Below are 11,278 nucleotides of genomic sequence, written 5' to 3' on the forward strand. Positions count from 1 at the left end.
TATCTCCTCTATCATGCCAACTTTTAAAAGGTTTCAAGTCATCAACACACTCCCACAAGAGAATGGCCAAATTATTGGTGAGAATTAAACAGGGCTTTCTCTCACAGGGAGCGACTGAGGCTTGCTGAGATGAAGCCTTGTCTGAGAGAGTGTTACCTAGTAAGGGAGTCCTGGATTCATTAAAATAGTTAAGCCCCTTTCTGACATGCTTTGAAAACTTCTACTTTTATCTTTGAAGTAAAAGCTGAATGAGTCACTCAAAGTGCGTTTGTTAGCAAAGTCTAACTGTCCAGTTCAATGAAGGCAGAGTCACAGACCCCCTAGACCTTGTGCCCTGTTCCTATGAAACATCACTTCCTTGGTTTCTTGGTGTCTCTTTCTCTCATGGAGTTGAGACTTGCTCTAACCAGGAGCATTCCTTCTGCTGGCCTCTAAATTGTCATTGCCATATTCAGATCATTTACTTACCTGTTAAATTTTGCCAGCCAACAAAGGCCTTTAGCACTCTGGTGTCACAAAAAAGTGCTCCTGGGCATAGACTTTTTATAGATTCTTGGAGAATGCTGCTCTCCTGCGCCATCCCCACCCAATAAAATGGAAGCCAGAGAAGCCAGCAAAGAGACAGACCTCATCTTCTGCAATTAGCTTTCAAGTACCTTAAGGAAATGATTTTCTCAGCTCATCTCCCTGTACTCCCTGTTTGGGATCACAGGGCAAACTGCTTAAATGACTAATTACAGAAATCATGAAAGGCACCAAGCAAATGTTGTCTTTGAATACCCACCTCCCCAGTTTTACAAGTCCTGCTTGGCCTGAAAGTGATGAAACCACTTAATAGTCCAGCGCAGGCGGATGTTAAGAAAAACACGGTGACCATATGTGGTTCAGTTTCCTAACTCAGATTTCACACTTCATGTTTGTCATTCTGTTACTGGGCATCTGTTTAAATTCTATTTTAAATAGATGTTTAAAACAAAATGAGAAAAAGAGAATTTGGGTTAAGTCATCATCTTTTGATCACTAAAATCATGACAGAAAATGTTTCTCATGACACCAATCAGGACTGTATTGAGAATACACACATCCACTCTCAGTCTTTTATTGGAGGGAAGAACCCATTTGAGGAGCAGATTAGTCGAAGAGAGATCAAAGGTGACCTAAGAATCAGAGGCACTTCTGAAATCGTCCTGGTCATTGCTATGAAGCCCCAGTGGGGGAAGAGGATGGTGGTCAGAGGCTATGGTAGCCCTTGACAGTTGTAAAAAATCAAACACACTTGTGCTTCTTCAACCATAAAGGCCAGGAAGTGATGAGAGATGTCAAACTGAATTGCACCCTTTTCAGGTATGTCAAGCAAGACCCAGGAGATAAGGTATCAATATAATTGCCCTATATTTCCTTTCTTCAAAGGGGTACCCATTTGCTGAAAACATAATTGTCCTATTTGCAGCCATTAAAACCACGTGGTTGGGCTTCCCTGGTGGCGCAGTGGTTGAGAGTCCACCTGCTGATGCAGGGGACACGGGTTCATGCCCTGGTCCGGGAAGATCCCACATGCCGTGGAGCTGCTGGGCCCGTGAGCCATGGCCGCTGAGCCTGTGCATCCGGAGTCTGTGCTCCGCAATGGGAGAGGCCACAACAGTGAGAGGCCTGCGTACCGCAAAAAAACCCAAAAACCAAAACCAAAAACAAACAAACAAAAAAAAAAACCACGTGGTTGATCTACACAGTCCAATGGCACCGTCACATGCTATTTCCCTAGACCTGTCGAGTCTAGGAGTGTTTTGGGGTACTACAGAAGAAGAAAGGGCGCCAGCTGCACTGAAGATATTGTAAACCATGGTGAGTTAACCTGTACAATGGAATCAGCTTCAGATGTGACCTTGGGGGCTTCTTTGAAGTTGAACCGAATTCTTCAAATGGGATTCAGCAGGAACTTCATAGACCAATACCCTGTTTCTTTTCCATCCCCTCCCCTATTTTTTTTTTTTTTTACAGAGATGAATAGGGGATTTTCTTTGGCCTCTACATGGGATTTATCAACAAGAATTTCTTTTACTGTCCCGTTCTCCACTCCAAATGTGTCTCTGACATGGCAGAAGCCACAACCAGAAACATATGAGTGCTCTGTGTTGACGTTTCATTAGAGCAATACCTTCTATGAGTAATTAATAGCCCAGAAAGGTGAGGCCTCCTTTTCTGGTTTCCACTTTCTCACAGAGTTCAGCACCTTGTATGACTCTGGATGAGGAAAGGACAGCTCAGATTTCCCTGGCTCAGTAGGCCCTAAATTCATAAATAAGAAGCAGGTTCTTCTTCCATTCAATCTCTAATCCTTTATAAACAGAAAACCACGGAGAAGGTTTTTCAGGATCTTAGATGAGATCATCTACCCAAAGTTATCTACAGATTCAATGTAACTAATATCAAAATTCCATCGCAATTTATCACAGAAATAGAAAAAGCAATCTTAAAATTCATATGGAAGCACAAAAGAGCCTAAAGAGCCGAACTAATCTCGAGCAAAACAGAGCTGTAGGCATTACACTTCCTGATTTCAAAATATATCGCAAAGCAACAGGAATCAACAGTATGGTACTGGCATAAAAACAGACACTTGACCAATGCAACAGAATAGAGACCCCCAAAATAAATCCATGCATTTATGGTCAACTGATCTTCAGTAAGGTACCAAGAACACACAATTTGGAAAGGATAGTCTCTTTAATGATATTGGGGAAACTGCAGATTCACATGCAGCAAAATAAAACTGTACCGTTATCTCACAGTGTGTACAAAAATCAGCTCAAAGTGGATTACAGACTTAGAGGTAAGACCGGAAATTGTAAAACTACTTGAAGAAAACATAGGGAAAAGGCTTGACATTGGTTTGGGCAATAACTTTTCTGGATATAACCTCAAAAGGAGTTATAATGCAAATCTGGAGGACCTGACAATATTTGGAAGGTATTTAAAGCAAATTGCATTGGGATAATGCATCTAAAATGCTTAGCACGGTGCCTGTTTTGCTAGGGCGCTAGCCCAGATGATAAGATAAGTGTAAATTACTTTCCTATTGTGCACAGAAATAGAATAAACTGGGAAAGTGGAGATACGCGGTGGAGAATGGGATATGGTAGAGAGAAGGGTAAGAGGTTGAGGATAATAGAGTAAAACTGATTCATAAGTTACACATATCCTGGATGGAGGACATCAAAATAATGTGACGCAAGTGTAATAAAAGACGGCTGTTTCCCTCCATTCTTAGCAAAGCCAAATAGAAATTGGGGTATTTTAAATACTAATGCCAATGTAGGGCAGAATTTAAGTCACCTAAAGCTGCCTTTGCTTTTTCATCCACTTGTTTATTTAATGAGATTTTAAGGGTTAATACGTGCCAGGCTCTGTGACAGACATGGGGATCCAGGAGTGATGATGATACTCACATTCTAGTAGGGGATATGGACAATAAAGAAATAAAGACCTAAATAAGACATTTTTCAGATAGGGGTAAGTAGTAAGAAGAAGATGAAAGCAGATGATATGGTAATGACTGGTGTGGGCTAGAGGGGGGCAGTTATCTATACAGGGCGATCATGTAGGTCCTTTATGAGTAGATGGCATCTGGGCTGAGCCCGGATGTTAGGAAGGAGCCAGCCATGCAAAGTGGTGGAGGAAAGGGGAGGGCAGCATGTGCAAAGGCCCGAGGCAGGAAGGACTTGGCATGTTTGAAGAAAAGAAGTCAGTGCGCCTGAGCATATGACCAAGGCCAGAGAAACAGGGACATGCTGGGCTGGGCTGTCAAGGAACAAAGCTGGAATTTTAGTAAATGCAAAGATCTCCACTGGATGGAAGGGGGAACTGCACCAGAAACTTGGTCTGCTACGGCTCTGTAGCTTCGCGTTTTGTGTTTTTGCAAAATACATTTTCAGACAAATTCATCAAAGATTTACCAAGTATCAAAAAATCCTTTGTAAAGAAATGCTTCATTTTTAAACACACACACACACACACACACACACACACACACACACACACGGAGAAAGTGAAACACTACACTCAGGGAAACACCCCCCATGATCAGTGCAAGGAGAATCATCAGGTGGAAGAGGGAGACAGGATGACTAGATGACTAGTAAAACTCCACGCTCCTGGGATGCATCTCTCCTTTGGAGCTTTTCTCCTATCTGCCTTCACCAACATTTAAACAAGATTATGATAAAATAAACCCAAAGTTGGTTTTCTTTTTCTCTTTGTTTTGTTTTGTTTTGGCTTTTAAGGCATGAATTCCTCCTCTGGGTCTGCAGGAGCTGTCCCTTTCCTTCATGCAGCCACCAAGGAAAAGGCATGGTACCCAGACAATCCCCACCATTGACTCTAAGGCCCATATCTTATCCATACCTGATCTGGGACAATCTTGGCCTTTCTCCAGAGAAGGTATTTGAGTTTATTATTTACAAACCTTGTTGCCTTTTAAACAATTACATTCTGAACATATACATCATACACAGGGTTAAATGCTAGACTGCTCAGTTGAGGTCATCTGGCCTGATTTCACCTTCCAGTTTCATCTATGATCACTGTTCCCAAGTATCCTATACTGAGAGTCTCCCCTGTTCACAAGCAGCTTTCACAGTTCACGGCTCTATACATTGGCTCATTTCCCTTCCTGAGCTGCCCTCTCTTCCTTCTTCCCCCTCCCCAAAAATCTCATCGTCTACAGATTTCCAGTTATAAGACAAATAAGTTCTGGGGATGTAATGTACAGTAGGGTGACTATAGTTAACAATACTGTATTGTATATTTGAAATCTGCTAAAAGAGTAGATCTTAAAAGTTCTCATTACAAGAAAATGTGACTATGTTGATGTTAACTAAACTCCTGGTGGTGATCATTTTGCGACATATACATATATCAAATCATTATGTTATACACCTTAAACTTATAAACTATGGTATGTCAATTACACCTCAATAAAACTGGAAGAAAACCACCACAACAAAAACTCTCCTATTCAGCCTCCAAAGTCTTGCCAAAGATTGACTCTGAAGTTTCTCTGTCTTCCTCCTTCAGAAGTTAGTTCCTCCATCTTCTTTGTTTATTCAACACTTTGTAGGAATCTATCACATTCCACAAAAAATATTTATTTACATAAATATTTAAATTTTGACTTTCCCAGTTAGATTTTGAGCCCCTCAAAAGCAGTGATCTTTATCTTATTTGGCTTTTTATCCTCCCTTAGAAACTGTCACCGTGCTTAGCATCTAAGTAATCGTGGGATAGCTTGTCAAATGAATAATAATGGAATATATCAACTTCTGAAACATAGGAGCAGCTCATGATCTCTGATCAAGCCCTTAAGGAAGTGCAGTGCAGGGAGATGAGAATAGGTGATAGGAAGTGTAACAGGACAGGTGTCAACACAGCCAGTTCTGTCCTTGTAAATTAATCACAGCTAACTCTGGAGTTCTGTCTCCCCACAAGTAAAATGGGAATAAGAATCTCCCTTCCGTTGTTACAGAGACCAAATGGGACAGCAGAGGTAAAAGCACTTTATGAACTGTAAACCATCATATAATCAGCAGATATTATTATTATTATTATTACTAACTGCAGTGGTTACTGCATGGCACTCTATTGTAGAAATTATACAATAGATTTACCTGTGTCCACAAGAATATAGCTGCCTCCCCTCCCCAACCTTCAACTACCGAAAACACACACACTCACATACACACTTTTTGCTTGTCTGAGTTGTGGAGAATCGCTTATTGAGATCTTCCTGTAAGACTACTTGACTGAGGGGCTGCAAATACAAATCCATGGAGGCTAGAAATAATTCTTCTGGTAGTAACTGTTGTTCCCACTTCAGCAAACATTGACCGAGCAGCTTTATACGCCTGGCACCGTATCTGGGGAACTAAAGGTAATTCAATGGAAAATAAGGCAGAGTCATCTCAAGTCCCCCGGCCCCTGCCCCGGCACTGTAGGCCAACTTCATAATACAGGGTTTTAATATGAAGGTCCTGCTTAACTTTTTGTGAGCATGTTGTCACAATTAGACTTCTCTGAATGCCATTTACCTGGCTGAAGCAGGTAATGAAGTAAAGAGAGCAATTACAGGATGCATTTTGTGACTTAGAATAGAATCTTATCACTAATAAACATGATAGAGGAGACAGCTTCTGTACTACTGTTATGTTGGAATTCAGGACACCCCTGGCCTTCAGACAATTTTTAGAAGTGTTGGAAGTCGAGGGCTGGGTGGTTCTAGAAGGTACAATTGGTTCAAAAAAGCTTGACCACTTTCCTAACAAGAAAAGGAATCTGGTATCTGTTCCAGGAGAAGTATTATTGGAGTGACAAAGCCATAAGCCGCCAAACGCGTCTCTTTAAAGTGAGTTTGGCAGTGGTGTTTATTCAAATTAGGGGTTTGCTTTATTATAAAGGAAAAGTCTCTGTTCTCCAGTGGATCAATCCAGCTGACAGGAGTGAGATGAGGCAGAAGAAAAATCAGCCTCCTGATTGATGTGCGCATCTATATATCACATACCTCTTTAGGAGGAATTAGCACCTTAGACGGGAGGGCTGGGGGAATGTTAATGTTAAGTTGATTAGAAGCCAAATAACTTGGCTTAGTCAGAGCCCCTACAGGTTTCCTGAGAGCCCTGATTGCACTGGTCCAGATGGTCTTTTTTGGCTGTGCTACCCTCAACCACACATCCAGCCAGCTTCATGCTCCCAGCTCAACTCAGAGCAGGAAAGGCTGCCCCTACCTCCTCCTGTGCCCCACAAATGCTGCACCATCTCAGTGCTCAGTCAATATTAAATAATCAAAATAGCACTAACAGCTCAAACTTGGCATATCCCTTCAAAAGTCTTGGACAGGGGACAGGAGATACTGAATTGACGGCTGGAAGGAGAGAATAGGGTCCAACCTTTTCCTCATTATAAAGGATAATCATAATAGTGATATATTGTTGATATAATATCGATAATGACATTAATAGGGCCTGGCAAGGTGTCAGGTACTGGGCTAAGAAATTAAATACATTTTCTTATTTGACCCTCAACCAAACTTCATGATGTATGTATGATAACCTCCACGTTACAGATGGGAAACAGCCCAAACTGTATGAGTGACCTTCCCAAACCTAACATGTAATAGAACTAAGATGCAAACCCAGGTTTGTGACATTCCAAAACACATGCTCTAAAACTTTACGTTATAACCCTCCCCCCGCCCCAGCTCATAATGGCTACATGAATAACATGAAAAATGACTTGAGGGTCAAGAGGGGGCCTTCAATTCCCTCATTTGTCACCAAAGGAGCAAAATTTCTCGGTGAGGTAACGAGATGGGGACTGAAGTGAGCAGACTAGAAGCGAAGAAAGTCAAGTGATGCTATTTTTTTTTTTTTTTTTTGCATTCTGTCTCTTGGACCCACTACCCTGAGGAGTAGTGAATTTTGCCTCATTTGAGAATGGCAATTATACTAATCATAATGGCGATGATGATGACCACATAGCTTCAGAGAAAATTTTCTCAGCTGTCGAATAACACTAAAAAGATTATCAAGGTTCATTAGCTATAGAATTATAAATGCAACTCACACATGCAATGTCCTGAGAACACTGAATGTCCTAAGAAACCAGCTGATCTTGAATATGCTTCAATTTTTCTACTTAAAGAATGAGGAACTAGAATTTTGTTTATGTACATATGTATACACATATATGTATTTGGATGTAAATATATACGTATAATGTTTCAGTGAGATGGGTGGGAAATTGTGTTTGTGTGAACATATTACTTATTTAAAAATAAACTTTGAAAACCAGTCACTCTCAATAGTTTGAAGTGCTAAATTAAAATACACTTACATCTGTAGAGTTCTACATCTATAGTCTGTTGACTATCCGTATACAAAAATACACAAAACAAAATTAAATGATTAGCTTTTTCTACTATTATATTCCCCTTGTTTCTCATACTCAGGGATTGGGTGGGACAGAGTTTTACCTAGAATTTCAGAAAATTTGCCTGTGAGAGTGATTATCACTGCTCTATTGCACAGTTCATTTTGGGGAAAATAAAAGCTCAAAACTTTCAATATTTTCTAGCCTTCATTAAAGATTGGGTACAGTTGCTAAACGATTCACCATCACCCAAGGGCCCAAGATCTGGGTTTGACCTTGAGCATCTCACATTAAAATTATTAGACTGTGATAGGAGTAGAATGCAGGACGGTTGCGCAGCTGAGAGGGGAAAACTCTTACTGAGTGAAAAAGATCTTATTAATCCAAGGTCTGCGATAAGGCGGGGAATGCAGGGAAGGTATATGACAGTTTAATGGAAGTTGCTGAAATATGGACTCTACCTCCCATTTTTGCAGCGCCTCTTAAGTGCAAAATGTCTAAGAGGCGCAGAAAGTACTTGTGCCAGCGATGGTTGCATTTGTCAAAAGGCCTCCTGCAGCTGTACGTACCCAAGGCAAATAGATGACCAGTGATGCCTTGAAATCTTAGTCTACTCTTGTTCCCTCATGTATCCCACTGATATGACTGATGAATGGAACACGCTTACCAATGACTCCCCTCTGAAACACAAAGCTAATCATTAGAGGCCGTGTCAGGTAACAATTCAGCGGGGCTCTAGAGCTAGACTGCCTTGGTGTGAATCCAAGTTCTCTCTGAGATTTTCTAAGGCTGAGCTTCCCCAGGTATAAAAGAGGGAAGATCAGATTTCCACCTGTAGAGTTAACGTATATAAAGTGTCCTTAGAATGAAGTCCTATATCAATCACAGAATAAACTATGGCTGCCAATGTCTTCCATGACCCATATCTTCGGCCTCACCTGGCACCCCTTTTCTTTCCCTCTCTCCAGCCATATTTCTACTCATCCCAGCTTTCTCCTTCAGGGACTTTGCATATTCTATTCCTTTGCCTGGAAGATTCCTACCTTCTTTCTTACAAAAAAGGGCTAAATTCTCATCCAAGTCTTGATTTAAATGACACACAATTAGGCCTGGTATAGATCCCCCGCACTACATTACCATAGCATCCTGAACCTCTCCTTTGCAGCACTAATCACATCCATAATTAAACACAGACTTTTAAAATGTCTGTTTCCTGCCACCCTATGTTGACTGTAAGTAGACACCAGTGACGAACATAGTATCTGACATTTCATAGAGGCTTGAGAAATATGTATTGCCTGAATAAATGCTATTTGGCTACGGCTGGTGTTATGCAATAATAAATATGGTTCCCAGTGTATCAATATGGGCCTGTTGTACAAGTCTTTGGAGAAAGTTTTTGAGATTATCGATAGCTTTACTACATAAATTGTGGTGATAGTTTCATCGGTGTACACTTATCTCCCAACTCACCAGGTCGTATCCATTAAATACGTAAAGCTATTCGTTATGTCAACCATAACTCAAGAACGTGGTTCTTAAAAATTCAACTACAATACTTCTAACATGCTTTATAGATCCCAGTAGTTGTTTATGTGTCTAACTCCCCAGTAGATTCTATAGTCTTCAAAGACAGAAGCCAGTGGTGGAAACATATTGAATCTAACATAAAGTATGCAAAAGGTATTTAATGAAAAATAATAAAAGGGTTGGTTATGCTTTGTTCCACACAGCCACCTGGCCTAGTGAACAACAATCACAGCTATGAATGCATGTCTAAGAGGCATGATCTCAATTAGAAGTTGACACTTTGGGGGTGTTGTGACTTACAATTGTCTGAGCGCTGATAGCGCCCAAGGCGAACAGGGTGGCACCTGACCTACCTACGCCACGTTCCCGATAAGCAGCCGTGGCTGCTGTGGTATGTCACCTGTCACTTTTTTCTGCTCCTTTGCCCTAGTAGTTGTGAAAATGCTTTCCACTCAGAGTCAGCCTGGCTCAAGTTTCCACACACTCCAATGTGTCCTTCTGCCCAGGCGTGATCTATGCTCCGTTATGGGGCTTCCTGCCAGGTGTGTGGCTCTCCTTTATCCGTGTTCGGCCTGCCCTTGTGTCCTTTCTGTTCCCTGTGAGCCACAGCTTGAGCATCTTTAGGTAGAGCCGCCAATAATCTTGGTCCAGTATGTCAGCCTAGCGCTTGTGCAAATGAAAATTAGCATGATTTTTGTCTCTCTAGAAGCAACACAGAGAAGGAGTTAAGAGCGTGAGATGAACCTGGGTTCGATCCTGCTCTGCCATGTGTTAGCTCTTTGATTTTGAAAAATCAGAGCCAGTTTCTTCGGCTTTTAAAAGAGCTATCTTACGGCTTGTCAAAAGCATTTAGTGAGACAATGTGCATAAAGGGATCAAGATAGTGGTGAATGTTATTACTACTATTACTATTATTATTACCCTTACTACTATTATTACTACTACTACTACCACCACTACTGCTACTATTACTATGTACTGTGATTATTATTATTTCAGGTTAATCCTGAGCTGACTGGATTTCACCGATTGATACGACATATGGCAGGTGTCCAGAGACCATTGTCCTACAGTTAAAAGTACCCTAAAATATCTGCATAGATGGTTCTGTACTCCTCAGGGAAGCCTTCAGGCAATTCCTCAGAATCTTCATGCTGATGGAAATGCCGGGGTTCAAATAACGTTGAAAGGAAGAAGGGCAGATAAAAAGTGACAAAAGATGAAAGACTTGTAAATTGAAAGTTATACTAGAGAATAACACGGAAGCCCTTGCTATCTATTTTGCAAATTACTTTGCTTTTTAAATTTCCAAAAAGCTTAGCTCCACCAACTAGCAAGTCAGCAGGAAGCAAGATTTTGGTGAATTTCTTATGGATACTGCAATTTCAAAAGTATATAAACACACATATGATATACCCTTCTGAACAAATATCAATATACAGGCTCCTGTATGGGGGTTGATTTTTAAAATTATCATTTGTTAGCACTAGACAACTTTGCCCCAAGGCTATTGGGGCCAGCGGAGAACAGAGACAGAGGCATGGTGGCCTTCTTTACATGTGATTGTTACCCTCCCCTCCTGTCAACTCCCGACTTGTAGCTTTCAAATGGAGGACTTTCCTCTTGGTGACAGGGTTAGGTCCGAGCAGCACTTCAAGCTCCTAGGCAAAGGAGCCACTAGTAAGGGTGTTTCTTGTGGAATTTCAAGATAGAGAGGCACATAGAGAAATTTCCATCTTGGATGGCTTGTTTGAAGTTTTAATCTGCTCAGTTGGGCATGAGTGTGATGGTAAAGTGACTGGCTCAAGTGCTGAATACCTATTCCAGA

The sequence above is a fragment of the Delphinus delphis genome, chromosome 17 (assembly GCF_949987515.2).
Source record: "Delphinus delphis chromosome 17, mDelDel1.2, whole genome shotgun sequence".
Classification (NCBI taxonomy): Eukaryota; Metazoa; Chordata; class Mammalia; order Artiodactyla; family Delphinidae; genus Delphinus; species Delphinus delphis.